This window comes from Vigna angularis, chromosome 9, assembly GCF_016808095.1.
Source record: "Vigna angularis cultivar LongXiaoDou No.4 chromosome 9, ASM1680809v1, whole genome shotgun sequence".
Taxonomy (NCBI): Eukaryota; Viridiplantae; Streptophyta; class Magnoliopsida; order Fabales; family Fabaceae; genus Vigna; species Vigna angularis.
This window is the reverse complement of record NC_068978.1, coordinates 13,050,313-13,059,559: the sequence shown is the minus strand read 5'-3', so window position 1 is coordinate 13,059,559 and position 9,247 is coordinate 13,050,313. Positions and strand designations below refer to the sequence as shown.

General features: G+C 37.3%; 1 pseudogene; it reads left to right on the top strand.

The window, feature by feature from the left end:
- Positions 1-4,870: 4,870 nt before the first annotated feature.
- LOC108346541 (uncharacterized) lies at positions 4,871-6,915 on the top strand (annotated as a pseudogene).
- The last annotated feature ends 2,332 nt before the right edge of the window (positions 6,916-9,247 follow it).

The following is a 9,247-nucleotide window of genomic DNA, read 5'->3' as shown; positions in this document are numbered from 1 at the left end:
GTTTCATTATATAATGAAGGGGAATGTTCAAAACAAAGTGAAAGAAAAAATAAAATAAAGGCCAAGGATACTTCTAAGAAAATCTTTTTCAAAGATAAAAGGCCTTCATTCTGTATTCTTTTCTTTGGACACAACTTTTTAATATTCATCTTTGCTATTTGCTGTAGATATATCTTTGATCCAGGAGGGAAGTACTAAACCAAAGTTGTGCTTCTTTACCTTTCCGATTTGAGGACAAATCATTCTTCAAGAGGGAGGGTATGATCGAAACCTAATTAGGCAAGCCATCCAAAGGAGTACTAACTCATGCTAAGGCTAGGAAAGGGAAGTTGAATAAGAACTTTTAAAGGCTCTTTCTTGATTTTCTTTCTCTATGTCTTAGAAGGATTCCTCTTTTAATACTATATGGTTGTTTTGTTTGTAGGATACAATAAAGGCAAGAACCATGGTCAACCAATCAGATTTGGGAAAAACATTCTTCAAGGAATCAGCACCAGGGCTGCTCCAGCGCTCTCAGACAAGGGGGCTCCAGCTCAGATGCACCAAATGGACTTCCTGGCTCACGTGCGCTCCAGCACCCTTAGACAGGGGGCTCCAGCGCCAACGAAGCAACCTGAAGCACCTTTTGGCAGCATTGTCCATGTGACCCAGCATACTTCCCGTGACCCAGCTGACTTGGCCTCCAAGCTCATCTTTTATTTTGAATTTTGGAGGGAAATTAGCTCAGAATTGAGGCCCTTCTTCACCTATAAATAAGAGGACCTCCCCTTTGTAATTTTCACTTTTGAGCTTTAATGAAATGCTGCAGAATTTGATTCCAGCCCTATTTGCTCTTGAGTCACTCTTTCTCTTCACTTTCTCTACCCTTTCCTCTAGTTTCCTTCCATAGTAGGAAGGCCTCTTGAGCTGAGAGGTCTCTACACACAATCCTTCCATTAAAAACACACCAAAACACCTTTCATCTACTTTGATTCCGCTGCACCTACTTTGCTTGCTTTTTGGAGGTGCAACTTGCGAGTTCTAATCCTAGGCAGGCTTCCATCACGCTTCCTCATCATTTTTAGACAAGCACATCCATGGCAATTCTCCTTCGTGGAACAAGTAGGTCGCGAGTCCTTCACCCTCTCCACAGCGGCACAGCAAGCCCTTTCCCAAAGTGCATAACCCTAATTTTGGGGTGGAAAAGGGACTGGCTACATGGCGGCCGCTCATTGGCAACGTCTATCTGGTCAAAGTTTGGTCAACTTAGGGGATTTTGTGCAATTTTGGTGAATTCAGAAAGGGCTAAAGTGTAGATAGATCAAATTTCAGGGCAAATGTGCAATTTTGGAAAATTTAGAAGGGCTATAAGATAAAATTCAGTTGTTGAATTAATTTAATTTGGGAATATCAACAGAAAATATCTTCCAAATAATTTTATAGCTATCGAAATCTTTTAGTTATTTGGAAGATATGAGATAAAAGATTTTATCAACAGAATATTCAAAGTCCAAGCCCAATCAAGCCCTATGTAAAGAGACCTAGGAGAAGCAAAAAGCACACTTCATTCATTCTCTCATACTCCTCCACTGGAAGCAAGCATCCACCACTCCTCTCATTTTTATTTCATCATGTGTTTCAATCCATTCATGGAGGGCTAAGCTCCTAGGGCTATTCCACTGTAATTTCATTATGGATTCTGAGGTTAAGTTGTATTAATGCAATTGTGTCTTTTGATTATTGATTTGAGTTATTCTTCTTCTATGTCTTTTATCTCTCAATCATATTAAAAGTAATAATTTTTGAATTATAAGGTGTTTGAATCTACATGCATATTAATCATATGAGTTCAAGGGTTTCTAGGTTTGATTGAGAATCTACTTTGATTAAATTTAGGAACTTTCATATGATTAAATGAGTTTTTGCTACTAATTGAGAATGTACTTTGATTGGTGGTAATAATTTCAACTATAATTAATTGAGAATTTACTTTGATTAATTAGCTTTTAATTTGGTTAGGAGATTTAAGAATAGACATGATTAAACACAATAGAATTTGATTGAGAATGTACTTTGGTTGCATTCATTGTGAATAATCTAGAAAGGTCTTGCATTTGATTGAGAATCTACTTTGGTTAACTGCATGATCACCCTCAAATAAATTAAGAATGTATTTTAATTAATTTGAAACTTGAACAATAATCAATTGAACAATCATCTGTGGATAACCGATAATGAATCTATCTTGGAAAAGCAGTGGAATTAGCCTATTTCATCACAATTGTTTTTAAGTTTCTTATATGTTCTTTAAACATTCTCCAAACATCACTTTTATTCTTGAGCATTGCATTGCATTCATAAGATTCAAATATTGAAAGGCAATTCCGTATTCGTTGGGAGACGACTCAGGGTTACTTTAACCCTACATCTACTTTCTTAAATACTACTTGGCAATACTAAAGTTGCCTTAAAAGGTAGTATTAATTTGATAACTTCAACGATAGTGTATCAACAATAAAGTTTATGGCTTTCAAATCGACCGTCGGATGTTTAAGGCGTGGGCATCCGAACAGGTTACTACTGGCGCACCATGGAAAAAGACAATAAACGCTTTGTCCCAGCCTGTCAATCCCATGCAAACAATTTAAACACATCAACAATCGCGCTTCACAGTATAGTGTCCCTTTAGCTGTTCGCCCAATGGGGGATGGACATAGTAGGATCCTTTAGAATCGGACGGGTCCAAAAGAAGTTTCTCTTAATAGTTATCAACTACTTTACCAAGTGGGTGGAGGCCGAGGTGCTGGCTACCATCATGGCACAATAAATACAAAAGTTCGTATGGAAGCTTGTTGTTGTATGTCATATTATCTTGATTGATAATCTTTGTGTTGATGCATGTATATATGAATATTGTTATGATTATCTATGATTATTGTTGGGTAAGGGTTTGTGTATGAACGGGGATATGGTTTATTTAATATTTGTGTTGGTTTTTTTCCTATGAATGTATGTATGGCTTGTTGTGTTATTACAATAGGGGGTTTGGTGCTAAGGGAGAACAAAGTTATGATGCTCGGAGGTTTCCATGCGAATATATGTTGTAAGTGTTGGGTTATTGGGATCCCTTCCTATGTCGAGAATAGGCCCAATAATGTGGACCATTAGGTGTCACTTTGTTTTAATGGAGGTGGGTCATATTAGTAGGTCACATTAGAGTCATTTGAAGAGAGGAAAAAACCAAGTGAGAGAGAAAGGAAGAAAAGATGTCATTCCTACATAACATAAAACCTGCACTGGTGTTTTCATTGTAGTGAAGTCGTTCACTGTTGGATCGGGCTGATATTTGGACAGTGGGTTCCAAATGTATGGTTCTTCATTCTGATCGTTTGGATCGTTAATTGGTGGTCTAGTTTCGGAGGAAACAACCTTGCATCAGAAGCTTTATTTTGGAGAAGTTGTAGAACGTGATTGATAACAAATTTATGAACACCGAAAAACGGCGCCACAAACTTGTTTAACACTCGGCAAGTGTGACCGAATCGTATCAAGTAATAAAACTAGGTAAGACCAAGTATCGTTTTCCCAAAGGACTCACGGCCTAGTTAGTTATCTAATTTGTTGATTATTTAAGACTTGTGAACGATTGATTGTAGGTTTTTAATGCAAAAGACAGTAATTAAATATGTATGCATGAGTTTGATCAATGGCAAAAAGAGTAAAACAAACACTTTAATGAATTAGATGGATGAGTATGTTGTTGGGGTTATCACTTTCATCTTATCCACTCTCATATACTTTAGGAATTCATCATTCTTTTCATCAATGCTAATGCCACTCTCTAAATCACCTTGCAAGAAGGCCTATCCTTAATTACGAGTTCATACAATTCCTAGCATTCCTAGTAATTAATTCTTAAGTGCAGAAGCTTAAAGGCAACCAATATGCTATTGGGAGAAATTCCCCGGATCTAGATTTCCCCATACGTTCCCATATCGACAAAATCAATAATCATGGCAATGAATGAGTTAAACAAAGCAAGCATTAAGCAAAGAGGAAAAGCCCTAACTAATGATGAAAGAAAGCATAAGTCTTAAAGTAAGATGTTAAAACAAATTCCATATATGAGAGTTTCACAAGACTACATTGATTCCCCTACAACAATACAAGGTTTAATTCACCATATTCATGGTGAAACTAGATGAACAATAATGAAAGAATGAAAGATAAAACCCTAGAAAGGTGAAGAGGTAGCCTGAGCATCCAAGATCTTCCTTCAAGGGGTGGAAAAGAGAGTGTTTGCTTCGTCCCAGCCAAAGATACAAACCCTAGAAATACCTAAAGCTTATATACTATTCGTAAAATTACAGAAAATTAGGCCCAAGCCCAAAATAGTGTCGCTCAACGGTAAGTGCGTGAGTTGGTTCTTCCCCCTCAGCGGCCTTTTCACCCCTCAGCGGATCCAACGTGAGTTTCTGAGTGCCGCTCAGCGGTAAACTACCGCTGAGCGGTAGTTGCAACTTCTCCTTTTGCACTTTTTGATGTCTTTTCTGATTCCATCTCTATCCTTCTTCATTTCTTTCACCAAATTCACCTTAAAACCTGCATAAAACACTGAAATCAAGCATAAACCTGTCCAGCTCTCTTATTTCTAAAAATATGACCAAAAACATGATTTCAAGCTAGTTTCTAAGTGTTAAAGGTTGCTTTTAGTATCAATTTTAAGCATGAAAATAACAGTTTTTCAACTGTTATCACCTTCCCCTCCCCACAACTTCTATATATATCTATATATCAGTCTTTAACAAATCCATCTCCGCATCCAAACTGCACGCCCAAGAGCTCTCCTTCTACTCCAATCTTACATATTCTCCCAAACATCTATAACATTATGGTATCAGGGAACTTTCCAGCATCTTCATCATCGCAATTCATCGACGAACAACCTTTGATATTAGATAACATTGATGACTTCAGCACCGATGATGAATTAGACAACATACTTGAAGATGACAACAACGACGACCACATCACACAATCATCTGCACATGTCGTTGCAGAGTTGAATGAACATATGCAGTTCCAGTCAAAGGAAGAAACTATTGCTGCAATCAAACATTATCACATAACCAACGGTTACAAATACACCGTCGTTGAATCGAAGCCCAAGATTTATGTTATTCGTTGTGTGGAATATCACAACGGTTGTCAATAGCCTTTGAAGGCAGCTTATAGCAAAGTCCGTAAATATTGGGAAATCAAAAATATAGACGGACAACATTCGTGTTTCTCAACAATACTATCTGAAGATCATACAAATCTTGATAGTACTCACATTGTCGCGATTATATCAAATTCAATCCGGACAAACTCATCCATTCCAATCAAGAGTTTGATTGCAGATATTAAAGGTCGATTCGGATATTCTGTGTCATACAGAAAAGCTTGGATCGCTAAATAAAAGGCTCTTGCTATGGAGTTTGGAGACTGGGAGGACTCTTATAACCACATGCCGAGGTGGTTGCATGCCGTCAAGGAAGCAAACCCAGGTACAATTTTACAATGCACTGGTTCTCCAGTGCAGATTGATGGACAAACCGACAATAATTGCTATATTATGGAAAGAGTTTTCTGGTCTTTTGGTCCTTGTATACAAGGATTCAAATACTGTAAACACATTCTCCAAGTTGATGGTACATTTCTAACAGGTAAATATCATGGAACTTTGCTCACCGCCATAGCTCAAGATGGCAATAGAAATCTTTTCCCATTGGCCTTTGCTATTGTAGAAGGTGAGACAAAGGAGGCCTTGATATGGTTCTTTCAACTACTTCGAGAACATGTTTGCCATCAACAAAATATTTGCATCATCATTGACAGAGGAAAGGGTATCCTATCGGCCTTGAGATCGGAAGAAGTTGGTTGGGAAGAAGATTGTTTGAACTCTGTTTATTGCATACGTCATCTAGCATCCAACTTCAACAACAGATTCAAAAATCACGGCCTCAAAAAACAATTCATCAATTTAGGTACTACTACAAACATTCTTCATACATTTTTACTTTTATAATTTTGTTAACATTATTCTTTAATTTATTTATTCATTACATCATTACAGCTTACGAGGTCAAGCAACCAACTGTGACGGCAAAACTTGCTGCATTGAGAAACCAATACCCACAACAAGTTGATTGGATAGATAAAATCCCATTACAAAAATGGTCTCAGGCTTTTGATGGAGGGAGAAGATATGGACATATGACAACTAATCTTGTTGAGTGCACCAACTCCGTTTTAAAGGGAGCACGTTCATTACCAATATGTGCTCTCATCAGAACAACATTTGACAGGACACAATCATGGTTTGTTGAACGCGGATTAAAGGCGAACTGTATGCTACAAGCAGGACACCAATTTCCTGAACAAATCGCCGACATCATTAGGAAAAATCAACAACAATCCGCATTTTGTCATGTTCATCGCTACAACCGTGAAAATTCTGAATTTGATGTTCAGGAAATTTCAACACCTCACCACTACCGCCCTGTTCCACTTTCCTACAAGGTCAGCCTAAATGAATGGTGGTGTGATTGGGGTCACTTCCAGGCTACTCATCTCCCATGTCATCATGTCATTACTGTTTGTGTATTTTCGCATATCCCACTAACCCAAGTAATTGATCCAGTGTACAGTCTTAACAACATTTTCAAGGCATACGAAGTGCAATTTCACCCAATCCAAAATCAAGATTATTGGTCTGCGTATACAGGTCCAAACTTCATACCAGATCCTAAAATGCGACGCAAGGCATCTGGAAGACCATCTACAAATAGGCTTCATAATGAAATGGATCAATCCAATCCAGATAAGCCAAAAAAATGCTCTTACTGCCGCAACGAAGGACATCATAGGGGAAATTGTCCCTTTTGTCATTAGTTTTTTCTTAATCTTACCCAATTGTAATCAAATCCATTATTGATATATTACTATTAATATTTCTTATTGCAGATATTTATTTTCTCTTTTCGTATAACACAACCAATACATAACATATGTAAAATGCAAAATCATTTTCTAAAACCAACCAAAAACACACTGGTAATCGATTACAAGTACATTGTAATCGCTTACCAGAGTGGTTCTTGGACCACAAACACACTGGTAATCGATTACAGAAGTGTCGTAATCGATTACTAGTACGTTTTCTACCTACTCATTTGAAGTCGTGCAGGGGGGTCACGATTTCACCACTCTGTAATCGATTACTAGTACATTGTAATCAATTACAGCACCCAGAAGTCGTTTTATGGGTGCACGACTTCAACACTGAATACATGAACAGTGTGAAGTCGTGCAGGGGGGCACGACTTCTTCATTTGAAGTCGTTTTGGCCCCCCACGACTTCACTTTGGGTCAAAATTTGCCCATTTTGGTAATATTGAAGGCATATTTGCCTAGTTTGGTGCAAAAACCAGGCTTTTGTGATATATTCTGAATTTGTTGATGGTTTTAGGATGATATTTTGATTTTATTCTATTGTAGCTTTCGTTCAAATTCATATCTGATGAAATTACGAGTGTTTTGTGATTCTGATTCAGCAAGGGTAGTTTGTATGCTCAGGTAGGATTTGTAAGTGATTTTAGACCATAAATATGTTGAGTGTGCGATGTATGTGAATATTTTTGGCATCTAGGATGATGGTTGATGAATTTGGATGTTTGGGAAGTCCAGAATGTTAGAGAAATTGGTAGAGTATATTGAAAAGTGAATCTGTTTCAATCTGGATCGGTGTGAATTGTAAATGGTGGTTGTCACGGGGTTGAGCGCCCATGTCCAAAGTGGCCAGCGTTGAGCATCACTCCTTGGGCGCTTGAGCGCCCACTCACTAGGCGAGTGAAGCTACTCGTTGGGAAAATAATGTGAGACAGAAGGTCTGTCTCAGATGTTTTTAAGCTATTTTGTGATGATTTTGGGATATTCTAAGGGGATGGTTTATGTTCTTGATGCATCTGATTTATGTGGAAACATTATATACTCAGTTTGAGACTATGAAATGTTGTAAGAATTATATGTGTATGATTATGTTGTTTAATGCATCGAATGAACATGGGATTGTTGTATAGTCTGTGTGAGACTGTTAAGTGATACGAGAATGAGACATGTATGAATATGTGTGGAAATCATGATTGGAATTATAAGTTTCATTGTGCTTGAGAAACTGAGATAAGTATGCTCTAGTGACTTGATGATGTTATATGTCTGTTGAGCATGACCGAATTGTGCTATATGAATGCACAGTAAATATGAAATGAGGTTAGATGTCTGATATGACATGATTTTGATATGGGTTATGTGATGTATGTGTTGGCCTGAATGGTCTCATCGTATGAGTGGTGGACAATAAGCGTTGTGGTTGTTGACCCTGATAAGCTCACTAGATGAGTGGTGGGAGATGCCCTGATAAGCTCACTAGATGAGTAGTAGGAAATAGAGCTGTCAAAATGGGTAACCCGGCCCGACCCGACCCGACCCACCACGGGTTGGTGGGTTAAACGGGTTGGCTCATTGGCTCACTTAGTTAACTTTTTTTTCACCCTCTTCTTCTTAGATAATTATAATATGTTACTTTGATCGATCAAAATGAAATAGTAATAATTGGACTAATTGATATAAAAGAAAATGAAACAAAAGAAATATATTGTTATATATATTCTAAGCTATCAAGCATAAAATTTTGCCAAATTTAGTTTAATGAGATATAGATAACCGTTTGACCAAGAAACTACATATAGTCGTTAACAAAAATATATAGCACAAGATAAAACTGTCATGCTTGTAAATAGGTCTAAAAACAAGATAAAACAAATGATATATTCCTGAATTATCCAATCTATAATATTATCCATCTATTAAATTGGAGTCCTGAATGGATAAATCCATAGTATTATGCTCTCTTGAAGCATCTTCTTCTTTATCTCCATCTATAATATTATCCAATTTATAATCTTAGGGTTTTATTTGCAGATGGAAACTTTTGGAAAGACAGCAGCGCGAAAGACTTTATTGCTAAGTAAAGGTTGTGCATTTTGAATAATTAATTAATTAATTTGATTTCAATAAAAAGAAATAGGATTTAAATAATTAATTTAATTTAATTAAAAAAATAGGTAGGTTGGTGAGCCAACCCAACCCACCACGGGTTCAACCCGTGTGAGCCGGGTTGGCTCACGGGTTTCAACCCATTTTGACGGCACTAGTAGGAAACAAC